At 47.3% G+C, this 18,761-nt stretch overlaps 1 long non-coding RNA gene across 2 annotated transcripts in view; it reads right to left on the reverse strand.

Moving 5' to 3' along the window:
- The window catches only part of LOC123615295 (uncharacterized), a 68,420-nt gene extending 51,253 nt beyond the window's left edge, over window positions 1-17,167 (reverse strand). The window contains exons 1-2 of one of the 2 annotated variants that reach the window (XR_006722890.2): window positions 16,941-17,167; window positions 2,103-2,242 (exon numbers count right to left, since the gene is read on the reverse strand). This is a non-coding gene — a long non-coding RNA (uncharacterized LOC123615295). Of the gene's footprint in view, window positions 1-2,102; window positions 2,243-16,714 lie in introns of both variants that reach the window. The other variant, XR_012511199.1, reaches the window with a different exon arrangement.
- Between the last annotated feature and the right edge of the window lie 1,594 nt (window positions 17,168-18,761).

Below are 18,761 nucleotides of genomic sequence, written 5' to 3' on the forward strand. Positions count from 1 at the left end.
GAGCCCTTCAGTGACCAGCCAGAGCCTGTGCCCAATCAGACATGCCCTGGACACCTCCTCATCGTGAGAAGGGCCATGAAGAAGGAGGAAGACAGGAGCTGGGCCCAGGTGAGGGGAAGTGAGGAGAGACAAGAAGGGCAGGAGGAGGCCAGGATTTGGGGTGAGGACCTACCTGGACCGACTCTGCCACGACCTAGTCATGCAGTCTTGGCCCAGGCCAGTCTTTTAATCTCCCAGAGTTCCTGTCTCATTTGCAAAATGGGGACAGTAATAATCTACACCTCACAGGGTCTCCATAAGGATCAGAAAGGAGAAAAAGGAATATGAAAAAAATTACATAAACCATAAAGCACTCCACAAAGAGGGATCTTATGACTTACTTCCTTCACAAAGTGCATTTCAAAGAAAGCTAAACAAACTCCCCCAAACTTTCCACTCTCAGGGCTATTTTTATTTTGTGATTTTCCAAGGCTCAAAATGAAATTGAAAAAAAAAACAAAAACCTTCAGCGGCTGCCTTTTATATGGTAGTTTATAAGAGTCAGGATGAAATAGAAATCATGATAGCACAAGGCCCCAAGTTTACATTCTCAGAGGGAGGCCACGGGCCGGGAGAGCCAATGACTTTAGGGAGGGCAGCTGAAATCACTAACGCCAGCCTGACTCCAACTAGCCTGTGTAGTTTTAAGTGGTCTAATCAGCCCTGCTGTTCACAAACACAAATAAATAAAAATTGACATTACATCGGGCAACAATATGGCATGCCCTGCGCAATGAGAACCAGCTGAGTTTATGCACCCAACGGTTTACGGGGGAGGAGCCGTGCACCACACTCTGGGGACAGATGTCTATGTGGCTTCTTCACACACATGTTCCAGGACAGCAGTTCCCAGCCCCTCAGGGGATGCAGGCTTCTTTCAGATGGTTCTAGAGACTCGTATGTTACAGCGGCCATGTCAACAGCCTGGCTACATACTGGCTGCCACATATATGTAGGCATAATTTCCAGGTTTGCCTGCACCTACAGAGACTTTGTTCCGCAGGTATTTTCTCAATTAACAGATACTTAAAAGCACAACGACTGTGACGTGGGGGTGAAGTCTTTTATGTTAACAAGGGTCCTCTTGATCAAAAGGGTTGGAGCTCATTGTTCTAATGTGACAAAAGCCCCAGAATTTATTAAAATCAAATTGGAGGAGGCTGTGGAGAAAAGGAACCTCAGGGGTCTGAGGAAAGACAGGAACCAAACTTGTTCTAGAAATTCCAAACCCTGGACCTGCTCTTGGAGGCAAAAGATTCTTCTGCACTATTGGTCCCTCTTGCTCAGTCACCCAGTATCTGGTCCTCCAGCCTTGCCTCCCTCCAGAGGGGGCTCCACATGGTCGTGGGAGTGATCTTCCCAAAACGCAAATCTGAAGATGACATCGCCCAGCTCCAGAAACTCCCCACTGCCCTGAGCACAAAATCCAAACTCTTTCCAGAAGCTCACAAAGCTCTTGGCAAGACCGACCCCATCCCCTTTCCTCTCAGACCTCATCTCCTGCCCCTCCCCCTCACACTCTGTACTCCAGCCCTTGGGCTTTCTTGCTCATTTAGAAACAACCCACCCCCCCACACACACACACACAACACACAACACACACACGCCACCCCCAGCCTGGCCTCTGCATTTACATACATTTACACTGTCAGCTTTGGACACTGCCTCCCTCTTCATCTTTGTCTGAATAGCTTCTACTCTCCCAGATTCACATCTTGGCTTAGATGTCACTTACTCTGGGAAAGTTTGCTAGAATCTTCCCCCTCAAGACAGGTCTGAGTTACCCCCTACGGATCTAGCTCCCTGCAGTCGTGTCACGGGAGCACGAAATGTGCCTGATTCCTTAACCGCCTCTCCATCACCAGACCTTACACTTCATGAGCTTGGTTCCCTAACGCATCCCTGTGGCAGAAGGTCAGTAAGTAGGCGCTGAATGAATGTCTGAATATGTTCAATGAACATCTTCCCCATTGTGAGATTTGATGAGTAACGTTTCAGTAATGTTTTCAGGCTGAATTTTCACTCAGCCCCCATCCCATCACCCTGCATAGCCAACATCTTACCCCACAAGCCCAAGTGGCCCTGGGCACAGGTACCAGCTCTTGCTCAAGAGCAAAGCAGAAAACCACAGAAGATTCCGGCGTTGGTTACAAGGAAGAGAGATGCTTGAGTTGGGGTGGGGGAATGAAGAAAAAAGTTGACTCTGGAAAAAAACAGAAGAGGTAGCTTAAGTACGCAGAACTCTCTCCCTTTCTCTTTCTCTCTCTCAGTCTCTCCCCTTACCTCCTTCCCTCCCTCTCTGTCATCTCAGTAATTTGCTGATCAGAAAACTATTGATATTCTCTCTTGAAGTCATAGGATGCTGTAAAGAGCAAAAAGATCCAGATAGGGTAACATGTGGCCCAAAGTTACCAAAAAAGAGAGGGACAGAGTTTAAACGAGAACCCAGGTCTCCCGACGCCCGACTGCCTCCTCTTCTCAGAACACCGTGGTGCTTAAGTTGTGTGCACACTTCCCTGGAGAAAGTGTGCCACATCCCAGAAGCAGTATATGTGCCCTTCGGCAGGAGATTGCCTTAGTAAATACAAACTGCTTCTTGGCTTGCAAAGCAAATATTTACTCAAAACCCACATAGCATGGTGCACAAGTTCCTGAGAGCCCTGGGCAGTTTCTAACTCACTTATCATTTATTTTTAATTTGTCTTTTAGTGCTTATATTTTCTGCATTAGACCTGGAATAAACAGAGTTCAGAGTAGAGGTTGGGTGAACTAAAAGTACTAAGACAAAAACCCTCATCTCTGCTTATTACCTCTAGATTCTAATTTTTGACAAGTCCACGAGAAAAACCAGTCAAGCTTGGAGTCAGTGCTCCATTCAAGGGTGGTCTTTACGGCCAGACAACATGCTCTCCTGTAGGAAATGGGCTGAAGAGTTACAGAGACACATGTGGCTCTCAGCATGTGCCCCAGACGGAGACGTGGGATATATGGGTTCTGGTCCTGATCTTGCCTCTAACTAGTTGGTGACCTTGCATAAGTCACTTAACCTCTCTGAACTTCAGTTTCCTCATCCATATAACGTGACTCATGATATCATTCTACCTAATTCATTGTATTGACAACAGACCAAATTGAAGGTTGAGTCCAATATCTCTCTGCCAAGGATTTGTTCTAGGAACTGAAAAGACAGCAGTGAACAAAGTGAAATCCTGTCTTCCTGGAGTTTGCATTCCAGGGGGAACAGACAGATGATAAGCCAAACAGAAATAATAGGTCCAAAGCTAAGTTCTAAGAAGAAAAATCATCACGGTAAGGAAACAGAGGATGATGGGGTGGGTTGCCTTTTTATAAAGGGTGGTCAGTAAGAGGCCCTGTGATACGGTAAGTCCTGGAGGAGGTGCGGGAGGAGAGTCCCAGGCAGGAGGAAGAGTGGGAACAAGGCTCCAGGTGGTAACGCTTGGAGTGTTCGAGCAGGAAGAGCAAGGTGGCTGGAGCAGAGTGAGAGAGTGGAGAGGACTAGGAGACAGGATCAAGGAGGAAGGATGGGGTTCCCAAAATCTGATGTGCATAAGCATCCCTGGAGGTGTGAGGAAAGGCAATGCAGAGATGCTCCCCTGTAATAAGCACTAGTCATGCATAAGCAGAAGGCTCCCTAGACCACAATAAATGCCATCCCAACCCAACTCAAGAACGCAGAACGCCCCCCGGTTGCCCAAGGACGTGTTCCCATTTGCACCAGCTCAGCTCATGTAAATTACATGGTATAACTGCGCCTAACTTTCAGCCCTCCTTTAGGTCAAGCCACTGTGTTTTAGAAAATTTCACCTGCAGAACTGGACATTAATGTGGACATCGTTAGATATGGACGTGAGGGACTGGGCAGCCCAGCCCCCGTGCCTTCATTCATGAGGCAGGCTGTGGTTCATTACGTGAAGTCAGGCAGAGGTTCTCAGCCTTGACCCCTTGCCTTCCAGTCTCTTGCCCACTATTTTCCAAAAATCAGAGAAATATGTTTGTTGGGCCTGGATCTTGACCATCACCACCTGGGAACAGTTGGATCCACTAGCTGGTAGGTAGGGTGGAGCCATCAGCAGTCCCACGTGGGCCAGGGCAGGCCAGTCAGGGTGGGCACTGCCATAATGATGCACTAGGCTGGTCCAGGGCTGCACTGTGACAAGGGAAGGCTTAAGCCTGGCCCAGAGGACACTGAGTAGGGCCTGGAGAGAAGGGAGAGAATATTTTTAAGCACCTAGCATTTTCTAGGCAGTAGGTTAGACTCTTTTCAGTCACAATCACATTAAATCCTCACTGACCTGCAAAATAAAATTGCTGTTCTATAGAAGAGGAAACTGAGGTCCAGAGAGGATGAATAAATCACCCAATGCCACACAGCTATTAAGAGGTCACTGGGGCGTTGGAAGTCACTGACCAAAGACTAGCCTCTTTCCATGACACCACGACTGCTGTTTTGAAATGAGTTACTTTATCGTGAGACAAGTCGTCCTCCCTGTCATCTCAGGAGTCTGGAGAGATGGTCAGATTCTCCAGACAGACTGGGGGTCCTGGTGGAGGAGGAGAGTCCATGTTCCCCAAGGGCTCCACTGACCTGGCCCTTTAAAGAAGATGCCCATCTCCTCACCACCAGGGCCCTCATCCCTGTGGTTCTTTCCATCTGGGCAGGGCCTTTGGCACTGGGCACCCTATCCCTCTTCACACGACCCAGCACCCAGCTACCGAGATCCACCTCTGCTGCCCCGGGCCAGGCGCACTGAGTCAGAGATGTCGGCACTGACATCTGTGTCTCCCCAAGTCTGAACCACTGACTTGTTTTGTAACTATCTGCCTCCGCTTCCTTCTTCCTTCTTGGGCTCGTTGGCACTCACTCTCATTCGCAGGCACCCTTGTTCATGAAATATCATCTGCAAATATGGGAATCCCTGCCCCAGCCCCACATTGTTGATATCTCTGGAGTTGTTTATAAAAATATCCCTGGCGCTCCCTGCCTGGCGTGGGCCCGCATCGTGTTCCACTGGCAGGCAAGTTTTACCAGCCCGATAAGGAGTCCTTTATTTGCCCTCCAGGGAAGTTGTGACTCACATCACCAGCTTTCCTTCCCTTCTGAGAGCCTGTGTTATCCACAAAAAGGGCCATTATAAAGGGCATGGAGAAGACGAATCTCAGTCCTCGGTTTTGTACATTTTCTCTAGGACACAGTTGAATCAGTGATAACTTGGGACCAATTAGTTTGAATAGGAACTAATTAGTTTAACTGGAGGATGGTTATCTCAGTGACTTGTCTATTCACCTTGGGACTGGCTAGTTCAGCAAGGGACTGAATAGTTCAGGCGGGATCTGGTTAGCAAAATCAAGGGCTGGTCAGCTCCTATTTGCACTGGAAATTAGCTCAGGGGTTGATTAATGTATTTTTCTGGCTGATTAGCTCAACGTGTTATAGCACGAGGCTTTGGAGGACAGACCTTGATCTTTATCTCCCAGAAAGCAAGTCAGCATCCCTCCGCGAGCTTCACCAACCACAGACCTCAGGTCTAACTGCAGGGAGCCAACAGACAGGTGCGGGGAGTATGAACGGGTCCCTGCCACACAGCGGCATCACAGAAAAGAGCTCACACTGTCACTCATCTCTAGGACACTAGGTCTCTGCACAGACAAAGAGAACAGTCACAGGAAGCACACGAGATAACCACGTTCATCCCTGCATTTATTCAGCAAAGCTTACTGAGCATCCGCTCTGCTCCGACGCTGCCAGGTACTGAGCGTGCAGGCAAGACAGGACGGTGCACACCGTTTGACGGCATTTCCCAGCCTTCCCTGCAGCAAGGCGTGGCCACAGGACTAAGGTTTGGCCAGTGCAATGTGGGCAAAAGTGATGTGCAAAAGTCCCAGGAATGGCCTCTAAAGTCTCCTACACAACCCTCCACAGTCTTCTCTCTTCCTGTGTTTGCCAGCAGAGGCAGAAGGTCCAGAAAAGGACTTGGAGATCCTACAGGAGCCACAAAACTTATGGAGCCTGAGTCCCTGATCACTGCACAGAACGGAGGCCTCTCTGAACCCCAGGCTATCTGGACTTGATACGAAGAGAAACACATTTTCATCGTATAAAGCCACCAAAACTCAGGGCTCGTTTGTGGCCTCATTTAAACTACCCTAACGCACAGTGCTTCACCTTTGACTCACTGCACTATCCGCAGACCTCACCTCTGTCTGTCCCGAAGAAGACAGGCCACCCAGAGAGCCCTCCGACTTCCTTCTGCTACATCCCTGACCGGCCTATGCATCTTCACCCTTGCTCTCCTCACCCCACTCCCACCAGGTGAATCCATCCACCGATGCCTGATCCCATCCCCCTGTTTCACACCTGCCTTCTGTTAACTATCCTCTGCCTGAAAAATATACATTCAACTCTCCTCTTTCCTTAAATAGAAAAGAGTTCCATCTGGAAGTTGGGTACTTGAGGCAAGTCATCCTCCTCATCATCCCAGGAGTCTGGAGAGACTGCCAGATTCTCCAAGCAGATTTAGGGTCCATGTTTCCTGGGAGCGCCACTGATCCGGCCCTTTAAAGGGGAGGCCTATCTGCTGAAATAAAGTCTGTAAAAGCGAGCTGTTTATCCATCCCACATCCCCCTAAAGCAACCAGCCTGTTTGTCTCTGCCCCTTCACTACCACATTTCTGATGAACAAGCATGAGCTGCTATTTCTGTTTTATCACTCATGGATTCCTTAACGCACAGAAGCCTGGATTCCTCTCCCACTGCTATCCTAATACTTTTCCTTTTTTGTACTGAAGTATAGTCAGTTTACAATGTGTTAATTTCTGGTGTACAGCATAGTGATTCAGTTATACATATAAATATCCCATTTCATATTCTTTTTCATTATAGGCTATTACAAGGTATTGAATATAGTTCCCTGTGCTATATAGTAGGACCTTGTTGTTTATCTATTTTATATATAGTAGTTAGTATCTGCAATTTATCCCTCCCCGCTTTTCCCCTCTGGTGACCACAAGTTTGTTTTCTATGTCTGTGAGTCTCTTTCTGTTTTATACATAAGCTCACTTCTTATTTTTTAAGATTCCGCATATAAGTGGTATCATATGGTATTTTTCTTTCTCTTCCTGGCTTACTTCACTTAGTATGACGATCTCCAGGTCCACCCATGTTGCTGCAAATGGCATTATTTTATTATTTTTCATGGCTGAGTGATATTTCATTATATATACACCACATCTTTATCCAATCTTCTGTTGATGGACATTTAGGTTGCTTCCATGTCTTGGCTATTGTATATAGTGCTGCTATGAACACTGTGGGGCATGTATTTTATTTAACTAGATTTTCCTCTGGATACATTCCCAGGAGTGGGATTGCTGGAGCATATATAGTAACTCTATTTTCAGTTTTTTAAGAAATCTCCATACTGTTTTCCATAGTGGCTGCACCAAACTACATTCCCACCAACAGTGTACAGGGTTCCCTTTTCTCCACACCCTCTCCAGCATTTATTGTTTGTGGATTTTTTAATAATGGCCATTCTGTCTGGTGTGAGGTGATACCTCACTGTAGTTGTGATTTATATTTCTCTAATAGTTAGTGATAGTGAGCATTTTTTCATTTGCCTATTGGCCATGTGTATGTCTTCTTTGGAGAAATGTCTGTTTACGTCTTCTGCCCATTTTTAGATTGGGTTGTCTATTTTATTGTTATTGAGTTGTATGAGCTGTTTGTATATTCTGGAAATTAAGCCTTTGTCAACTGCATCACTTGCAAATATTTTCTCTCACTCCGTAGGCTGTCCCTAATATTTTTCATTCAAAGGTCACTGACGACCTCCAACTGCCAAGTCCAAGGGTTTTTTCTCAGCTTCTTCTAGCCTAATTTCTCAGAAGCACCTGACACTTGACCAGCCTCTCTTCTAACAGGTTCTTGCTTAATACTCGCAGCCCTCCTCTCTCCTGGTTCCTTCTGATGCCCCTAAATGGAGGAATACCACCTCCCCAGCCTGTATTCTGCTTTCTACGATCTCTTTTCTTTCAGAATCCTCCTGTTTGGCAAATAGGGCTATTACCACTACTAATCATAACAATTATTAACACTCATTGAATATGTGTGACAGATGAGTGCCAAGCACATCACATGCGTTGTCCCACCTCACCCTAACAAGAACCCTCTGGGGTTGGTGGTGTTATAACCCCACTCGACAGATGAGAAAGTAGAGGCCAAAAGCAGAGTTAAGGAACATGTGCAAGGCCACAGCTGGCAAGAGGCAGAACCAGACAAGGCCAGTGCTTGCCCAAGGGAAGCCTTCTATTTACATTTGGAAAAGGTCAGATGCAGCCACATTCACAGAGTGCCTGGCTGGGTAAGCAGAAGCAGCGGCCAGCCCCATGCGCCCCGCAGGCAAGCCCCTCATGCAGAACAGAGAGTGCAGGAGTGTGCAGGCTCTCCTGGAGCCAGAATTCACACCTTGGCCTCTCTGACGTCAGAGGCGCCGTGCCCCTCCCCAGTCCTCTGCCCCAACTTGGCAGAGCATTGTGAGAATTAAAACTAAACAGACCACAGATGGATATAAAGCTCTGGGCTTGGCGTTCAGCACGTAAGACATACATGCTCTAAAGTAGTTACTATGATTGTCGTTATTCATATCACCGTTCTCATCCACTTGCAAAGTTTCAACAAGTGAATTTATCAAATATTTAATTATCTCTCACCTGCCAAGCAGGATGCTAGATACTGAGGTTACAAAGATGAATAAAACACTGTCCCTGCCTCACTGCATTAAAAATCTGGCAGGAGAGAAAGCCACACAAACAATGAACTAGAACAAGAAGCCACAAGTGCAGTAACAGAGGTGGTGCAGAGTGCCAGGTGAGCACAGAGTGGGGAGCATTATGCCAGCTTGGGGCAGGGATGGAAATGAGGGGAGTTTGGTGGCACCTTCAGAGAGGAAGGGACATTTCCAAGCATCTGGACCATGAGGAGGGATCATCCAAAGAGGGAAACTGCTTGAACAGAAGCAGCATGCAGGTGGGCAAGGACATGGTGTGTGTGACCTGAAGTTGGCCCTTGGCAATGGGAAGTCATTTAAAGCAGTAAAGCAGGGCTATGACGTGGTCAGACCTGGTTTTTAGAAAGAAAGCCCCGACATCTAGAATAATGTTTGGCACACAGTAGGTGCTCAGTAAACATGTGATGGATGAACAGCTGAACGGAGGAATGCAAGAATGAAGAGCCTGAAGGAAACCTCTTCCCGCTAAGCACTGAGACATCGCACGTGAATGTCAACATCCTCCAGGGTGGGGTAAACATGCACGCTCACGCATTTATCATAACCTGCTGGTGGAACAAACTTGGACTTGGAGAACGTTAGCACTGGAGGGATCCCTGACGAGGAATCGTTTCTGTCCAACTCTACCAGCCCAGAAGCTGAGGCCCAGAGAAGGAAGCAGCTTGTTGAAGGGATTTGTCTCCGGGCCCAGCCACAACTTTGGCTTTTGCATCATGGCTATCCTTGCAGCTGGTGCCTAAGTTTCCCATTTGATTGGGTGCCCCAGTCAGGAACTCTACCTCTGCTGAGCACACCCCCCATGTTTCCACCTCATGTCTTGCTTATACGTCAGTGCCCCTGCCTGAATGCCTCCCCTTGTATTCTTTCCAAAGAGTCGCCATCCTTCAAGGCTCTTTTCCTCCAGGAAGCCTCCCCTGATTACCTTGGCATGAAGTGCTCTTCTCCACTTGCAGCAGCTCTTGAATACGCCTTATGTGCCAACAACTGTGCTCAGCAATTTACAACCTCTGTTACACTTCATCCTTGCAGCGGCCCTGTGAAATAGGGGCCGTTGTTACCCCCGTTCACAGGAAAGGAAACGGAGGCATCATCAATATAGCAAAAGCGAAGAGTGCTCCAGAGAGTGGACGAAACACTCTTCATGGATTCCCTCGATTATCCACACAACAGCCCCATTAAGTGGCACTGTGACTATCATTTCCACCTGACTGCTGAGAAAACTGAGGCTCAGTGAGCTGAACTTGTCTAAGCACCCGCAGAGATGAGGGGCTGGTTCCAGAAGCAAACCCGGCATTCTGTCTCTAGAGCCCCACTGCCCAGAGTCACCCCAGCACAGGCAGAGCCAGGGAGCCAGCTGCCCTGAGCACCCACACTTCATCCCCTGTGCTGGACAGTCTTCCATCACCCCAACTGCCATCCAAACTACACTTGGCTCTTTCCATTTGTTATTAAATAGCACGTTTGTGCCGATATTTAACTTCTCTAGCTGGACTGCAAGTGCCTTCTGGACAGAGAATGTGCCTGTGAGCTCTTAGCAACCCTCAGGACTCCAACAAAGTGCCAGCAACACAGGGGTGTTCACCATTATTGATTACTTGATTGATTAATGAGACAACTCAGCGACGGGGGTCATCTTGCATTTTCTTGAGAATGGAGAGGTTTGTGAAAGTCAGCAACTGCAGATTCCATTTACTTTTCAAAAGTTATAAAGTAGATCTTATGACAAAAATATTGATCTTATTGTCATGTGCTCAATTAAAAGAATACTGAAATTTATATTTCTCTTGAAGGTGGGTTGCCTTCTTTGAATGCCATCCTTACCCCTAGAACTACCAATTACTTGTTCTATATATACTGCAGATCAACGGTCCATGAAGGCACATTATATCTTAACACTGAGGAATGTTTTTGTTAGGTTTTTGGCCCCCTAGACTCTTGTCGTTATAGCCTAAATCCCATTGATTTTATACTGGACCTGATTTCTTTATGTGAATTTCCTCCCTCACTAACCTAAGAACCTCCTCCCTGAGAACACATTGTAAAGTTCTGAAACAGATTTCTACCAAAAAAAAATGTAAAACAAATTTTTCTTCACTGCCAGGCTTTATTTCCTCTGCTCCTGTAAGAGGTTAGATGTTTTCTGCAGGTGTCCTCCTCCAAACTGCAGCTTTAATCTGGCATGTGGTCGCCCCCTATTGGTGACAAGTGGAGAGTGACTTGCTCTGGAAGGTTAGGGCAGAAAGTATCTTGCCTTGAAAATTTCCCGATGCCTTTGCAGCTGAGGTTTTGTTTGCAAGAGTAAATCTGCCAGCCCAAAACAGACATATTGTACTCACCGAAATAAAAAGCTTCCCTGAAATTCTCAGACCCCTCCAGGACTACCTGTGCAACTTTTACATTCTTTTTCTCATACCTCATCCTACGGTCTTTCTCTCAGAGCTGCTCCTGAGGAATTGTTTTGTTCATCTTTGTATCCTCTGCACGTAGCACAGGTCTTGAGACACAGTGAGTACTCCAGAAAAGTTTGTTAAATATATAAAATAGCTAACCAACAAGGGACTACTGTGTAGCACAGGGAACTATATTCAATATCTTGTAATAACCTATAATGGAAAAGAATCTGAAAAAGAACAGATTTTTATATACATGTACAACTGAATCACTTTGCTGTACACCTGAAACACTGTAAATCAACTATACTTCAATTTTAAAATGAACAAAAAAGAAATTAAAAGGGAAAAAATAAACCAAAAAAAAAAAAAAAGAAAAAGTTCATTAAAAACAGGTGTGGATAAATTAATGGAAGCATGAGAGGATGGGAGAAAGGGAGGGAGGGAGGGAGGAAAGACATTCTCTCAGTCCCTCAGTTCAAGGTGAACTACAGAGGTGAACGCACTGGGCTTATAGAGTCATTCAGTCGTTACCAAGGGCTTCAGAACTTTCCCCAGCAGATTCTAAAAGCAGGATAAAACCTTTTTCCCTTTCTCCCTTTCTCCTGTGGCTGAGTGGATAAAAGCCTGGTATTGTTTAAAGTGTGGTCATTAGGGTCTCAGACTCACAAGCCGTATTTTTCACTTTTTTCCTTGAGTTTCTCGGTAATTACAGGGCAGCTGAGGTCTTTTCTCTTTTCTAGAAGGCAGAGTTGTGGCGACTAGCCCTGCAGAGCTGTGGTGAACATCTGCAGGTTGGACTATTCAGCACCAACCCCCCTTTCCATTAGGGGGATGCCTGCTGGGGGAGCCCAGGGGGAGCAGCGCCCTGCCTCATCCTGGCCCCCTGGCAGCCATGATCCTCGCAAGGAACCCAAGATCCGCCAGCTGAACACTCTTGCTTAAATTACTTCTCCTCCCAAGTCTCAGACTTTTCATCTGTACAGTGAGAATAACAATAATAAGACCTAACCCATGTATAGGATAGAAGCATTTGAAATTGTTAATATTTAACCATTTGGACCTGTAGAAATGACAATTCCATATGGCGCAACAAAATACTTAGGATTAAATAAAATTATCCACAGAAAGTGCTTACCACAGTGCCCGGCATGGAGAGATCAGTAAATCTGTCCCCAGACTAAGTTCCAGCAGAAGTTTTGCAAATTTCACACACTTAGGACATTGGAAATAAATGTCAACAGTTCTTGGATAGAAAGGGAAGAGGTGATGAGCTCACAGACATAGAGAGAATGCAAATGATTGTTTCAATTAACAGTATCTCTCATGCACCTGCTCTGTGCCAACCACTCTGCTAGCTGCTGGGGATACTGATGAGAGCCCGACAGACCCCTAGGGATCCTGAGAGAGAGACATCAGACTTGTATTCAGCACTGTTACCTGCAGAAGAAGAGGAAAGTCACTTATGTGTGTTCTCCCATTTCATTCTCACAAAGCCATGAGATGGGAACTAGTTGTATGTGTAAATGAGAGAACTAGGTTGAGAGTTTAGCAAACGTCCAAAGACAACAGCCAGTAGGGGATGAAACTAGATCTAGAATCCAGATAAGCTAACCAGGGTGCTCAACGGTCACAATATGTCAGCACGGTGGGCTGGAAGCTTTCCTGAGGGCCACCAGAGCTTTGAGGCCTCCTTCTCAACCCCCTTGCTTCTCCTGGCCCCATCCCCACCTCACCTCTTCTAAACATCTGATTGGGTAAAACACTGCCTCCCACACCAAAGGGTTTGGTACCTAATCAGAGACTCCTAGTAATTCTGAGTCCAGGAGGCAAAACAGCATCAGTCTGGCAGGACTTCCTGGAGATCTGTGGGAAGCCTTCTGGCCCTATGTATTTTTTAGCCTCTCCAGCTTGAGCTGGTTTTAGAATTTTCATGTCTTCTCTTCATCTCCATCCAATGGGGTCCCAAGACCCCCAGTCAAAGTTGTCTTATAGTTGTAACCAAATGCCTGAGGCGTGGAGAAGTTATTGGCCCTGGGTGCCCCGCCATTGCACGCTGCCCCTCTGTTACCTCTTCAGCCTTTGCTGTGGCCTTTCTAAAATGGGTGCAGCTGTGGATTCATTAATTTGGTAGGAAAATACCTAAGGCCAGCTGTGTCCAAGCAATACCTTAAGGGTACAGATGTTGCCGGTGCCCACCTGTCTCCCCTCGGGCCTTCCCACGTCAGGGTGAGCCGGCCCCCAGACACTCAACATCTGCACCTCTTTGCCTTAGTTCTTCCTTTGCTTTTGTTTGTTTTCTAATGGAGGAAAACTGCTCTGCCTGTACAAGGCAGGACAGACAAGTCCTAGAACCCATACTCTAGGGGGCTGCACTCCTCTGGGGGTCTGTGAGAGCTGGTGTATGAATGCTGCAACTCCCAGGCTCCCAGGGCAGGACAAGCCAGAGGCAGGTATTCTGCATTGGCTCCCAGAGTCCCCAGTGGGGTCCCGTTTTCCGCAATGGTAAGGTCACTGATTGAAAACGGATTCTTCCTTTGCTTTCTTTCCTCCCCTGCCTCACCTCCCCACCCCCCTGCTGGTGCTGGGCACCTCCTAAATAAACTGTCCACACTTTCCAGGTCTTGGAGTTGGCCTCTGGGGAAACCCCAGTCAAGGCCAGCTGTACACAGAGCTCACATCCTGCCCTCGGGGACACACTCAGATGGCAGCCACTCGCTGTGCCTCCAGATCACTCTTCTCTGATTATTTATTCAACAGTTATTAAGGGAAGCTTGTGATTTCCTATGGATAAATGTTATGAATAAATACTGCTTTCCTACGAATAAATACTATTTACAGAAACAACTTAATTACTAGTTCTTGTCTACTGGCTGAAGCAGACTCAACGTTCAGGAAAATTGGACAAAATTTCCCACCTTTCAGAATTCTGGTTCTGTCTTCAGTTTTCTTTGCTGCCTTCCTGAAGTGGACTTCTCAAGGAGGCGCTTTAAAGGATTTCTAAATTTAGCTGATAAAATGGTCATAAGTTCCCAGCAAAGAGCACTAACCATGTACTCACTCTACGGTTTTCAGAACTTCATCAGCCTGTGACCAACTATGGATTTCACAAAAACTCAATGCAGATTGGCCAGGGCTAGCAAGGAGCATATTTCACTCCCAATGACGGATGCCATCTCCCTCAGGCGGAGCAGCACCAATTTCTATTTGGCCAGTTTAGTCCAATGATGTTTTAGTCCCCTGTACAGATCGGCATCCTGGCTGGCCGCTGCCTGGCCTGCCCCTTCGTTCACCTCCGCCCATCCCCACGGCGCTCTGCCTGCACTGTCTTCTCTTCGGCACCCTTACTTCTAGGCATTAAGAGACTCTGAAGACAGCAGAAGTTTTGAAGCGCCAGGGCCAGATGCTAAGGTGAGTCCCACTGCACGTCACTGAGACTTAGGACATGGCTTCTGCGCTGCCTTCCTCTCCACCCCACCCGTACTCCTTCCCCAGACCCTGGGTGGGAGCTATCCTGCTGCCAGAACAATCTGAGAGTCACAGTGATGGGGAGAACCCCAGGATGTGAACAGTCCTGCTGAGGCTTCCGAGCAAGAAGGCACATAGGAGACTCTGCCTGCAGCAGGTTCTTGAGGAGTTACTGAGCGTTTCTGACTCTTTTTTCTAGACAACTGAGAGAAGTGGGTGAAACACTGACTCAGTGTGACCTGACAATTATTCATGGAGAGTCTACTGTGCCTCAGCACCACGTGAGACGCCACGCAGGGGGAAGGATGCTGAAGATGTATAAGATGTGGTCTGTGCATTTGAGGCATTTATAGGCTTCCTACCAAGGAAATGATTTAAATACAATTACAGAATTAATTTTAACTAATTAATTAAAATCTAATCAACTTAATTTAATTAGAATTTAATTAAATTAATTGAAATGAATTAACAGCCTGAATTTAATGGTGGTAGTACAGACCACTGGTCCAACCTTTGGAGAGGGAGGGGCAATGTGTAGAGAACAAGAGATAACTTTGATTAAGCACCTAATACTTACTATGTAATTCACAGCCAGCTTCTCAGTCAACCATTCAACCATCTTATGAGGCAGAAATTATCATTATTACCATTCTCACGATTATTATTTCCATTTCACAAATGAGGAAGCCAGGGGCTCAAAAAGAGCAATTTGGTTACACAGTTATGGAGGGGGCCGAGCTGGGATTTGAGCCCATGTCTGTCAAATTCTAAGTCTTGTGTTCTTCAGTATTACATCCAACCCAGGGTTAGAAGGAGTTTATTTGGATTAATGTAGTGAGAGAAGTCCTCAAGGGACACGAAGGATTTGAACTGGATGTGAGAGTTGGGGAGGATTTGGATGGGCAGAGAGGAAGAGGGAAGTCACTTTGAGCGTGGGAAGCAATACAAAGGTGATGTTTCATAGGATGTTCAGCACCTAGAATAGAGTCTGGTATATGGAAAACTGTAGGCTGGGTGGGTGGGTGGATGGATGGACAGGTGGGTGGGTGGGCAGGTGGAGGGGTAACTGGATAAGTAGGTGGGAAGGAGGATGAGTGCATGAACAGGTGGGTCAGATAGGTGAAGGAAGGGATGAATGGAAGGGTGGGCAGATGGGTGGATGGAGGAATGGATGGATGGAAAATGCCACTACATGAAAGGCATGATGGTCACTTGCAAAACATGAACACAGAAATAGGAATGATTTTTAATAAGCATATCAAGATTTGAACTTGAAAACTAGTATTGTCTCTCAAATGTATCAGCCTAGAGAGCCTGTAAACATATTGCCAGGAGGGTTCCACCTGCCTTAAGAGTCAAGATAGTTAAGATCAAAAGTAGTTTAGGTAGTTAAGATCAAAGACCTTGATTTCAATGTGTATTTCACTATTTCCTAGCTGTGTGACTTTGGGAAAGTTTCTTAACTTCTCTGGGCCTTGGCTTCTTCGACTATATAATGAGAATAATACCTCACAGTATTCGTCAAAGGAATAAATGAACCAATGTATGTAAAGCTCTTAACACAGTGCATGGCATTCAATAAAAGTTAAGTAAACCTCCAACACAAATATATACCATGGGGCTAATTAACCTGGGGCTTTTTTGTGGCCAGGAGCCTACCTGACAAGCAAGATCTATCATTTATTAAACCATTTTCAGGGAGACAGAAGCAGCCTAGATAGAAGCATGCTAATTAACGCTTCTAAATAAACACTGTGACAGGCCAGAAACCAGAATTTAGAGCCAGCAAGCTTCTAAAATCTAAAAGATACTTGAGCAGCACAGGAACTTTAAACGCAGAGATTTCTGGATAGAGTCATTTTTCAATCTGAGCGCACTTATTGTTTACTTAATGAAAATCAGGGGACTATGGTTGGGAAAGAATGGCGTCCATCCACACGGACCCGGCGGTCTGCGGTCGTTGCAACTAGAGTGCGGCCACAGTGCGGAGGCACCGCGCGATTTACTCACAGCAGCGGGTGTGGACCGTGGCTGAGCCCCTCGGATTTCCCCGCAAGATCCACCTTTTGAGTTGAGAGCAGGGGCTCCGGCGAAGCGAGCCACAACGCCGGGAGGGCCGGCTGGCCTCCGAGGTCGCTTTTCCCACCGGAGGTCCCGGATGCTCCCGGGAGGTCTCCCCGCGTGGCGCCGCGCTGGCCGGGGGGCGGGGCCGCGCGTGACCTCTAGCTTCTCCTACCTTCTAAGGCTTCTGTCTTGGTCCCTGAGGCGCAGGGGGATGCTTCTGCCTCACCCCGTGTTCTAGGGTTCGCTCAGTGGTGTCTTGTTCGTGTGAGAGGAGCGAGGTCAGGACAGACCTCTGCCTCCCTCCTGGTGACGTCACTCCTCCGTCCACGCCTTTCTCCTCCCCCAGGCCCTCTTCCTCGAACTATAATGGTGCTGCTTTCTCCCTCATCATACTGAGCCTCCTTAAGGACAGAGACCATGTCCTTCCTTGCTCACGATTGCATCTCCAATTGGCATTTAAGTATTTGATGACGACGTATAGGAGGAAGGAGGGAAAGAAGGAAGTTAATTTCTCAGTGACCTTTGAGAAAGAATTATCTAGAAAAAAAGGGATAAGCCAGCGTTCAGTGGCCTGTGTGCCTTTCACATGATCCCAAATACAGCAAAGAGCATACAGTAGCTACTCAATAATTTCTTGTTACCAATAATTGCTTGTTACTTCATCCTGCCAGTTAAGATCACTAGAATGCCTATGTCTCGAAGATTTAAGATTTCCTGGAAAAAAAAAAACCGTTTTGGGCAGCGTCTCTGCCTCACCTTTGGGGAAATGAGTAATGGGAGATGTCGCGACCAGGTCCAGGAGAGGGCCTGGAGCCAAAACCACAGAGGCGTATCCTCAAGCTCCCTAATGAGAGTGGCCTTAAGTGAGTGTCAGGAGCTGGAGCCTCTGGAACAAAAGCAGTCAGAAAGGCAAGAGCTGGGAACACGGGACCCGGGGTGGATCTATATGATGCAGGGGAGGTGGTCTGAATGGATCCCAGACTGCCCCCAGCAGGGCCTGCAGGTGCTTCTGGCGGTACAATAGCTGGATATGCTGGAAGCATAATGGAACAGTCAGGGTGAAAGGCAGGCAGTGCTGTGGGGTAGGTTCTCCATTCTTCCGGTGGTCCCCTCTGCTCCACGAGCTGTCTCATCCTCTCCCCACCGGGTTCCCTTGTTCCCTGCTGCAGCCCCATCCTCAAGGAAGGAGACAGCTGGCACCCTCACTCACATGGCTGTGCAGGGCTTGTGCCGGTCACTTGCTTGCTGGCCGTGATCCATCCCCACCCTTCTCCTGCTCTACCCTGAATCTCACTGCGTCCCAGCACATGTTCCTTAGTTTCCTTTGTCCATAGGATTCTGGCTGGGTTCAGCCAACAGGAGGTGCTAGCGGTCAACAGAGGGCTTGGGCTGGGGAGAAGCCAGGTGTTTCGCTCCCTTTGTCTCAGCTCCAGGCAGCATCTTTAGCAGTGGTCACACCTCCTCTGTGGGTCCACGTCCCACTGAGCACCCTTCTCTCGGTGGTCTCAGCTCTTGGCAAGCAGCCCCTGCTGTGGGCTTCTACTGATGAGCCAGGCCACGGGGCCCCTCCCACAGCCCTTCCTCCAAGGTTCCCGCTCCCACTAGGCAGCTCTGGTCCTGGGCTCTCGTGATACATCTCCTCCATTCATTCATTTCTGGGTCGCCTGGACTTCCTCTGGTTACACTTTAAGCCCTTCAGACACCTCTGTAACAAATTCCCTGAATTAAACCCCCTCTATTGAGTCCTATTTCCTGACTGGACTCTGACAAATACAGGCTTAATCTGTTATCTTTCCCAGTGGGCTGTTCATTTTAAAAGAAAAATATAGACTGAGGGCAACGTGTATCACAGAGGAATGAAATATCGGAATTTTACTTTACAGGCGAGGGGAGATTTAGGACTGCTGGCCTCTCATAACACATCATGTAAGTAGGTGTGTGCGTCTTCTGGGTCAGTTGGACTCTTGAATCACAAAGAACAGAGACTTGTTCC

The sequence above is a fragment of the Camelus bactrianus genome, chromosome 13 (assembly GCF_048773025.1).
Source record: "Camelus bactrianus isolate YW-2024 breed Bactrian camel chromosome 13, ASM4877302v1, whole genome shotgun sequence".
Lineage (NCBI taxonomy): Eukaryota > Metazoa > Chordata > Mammalia > Artiodactyla > Camelidae > Camelus > Camelus bactrianus.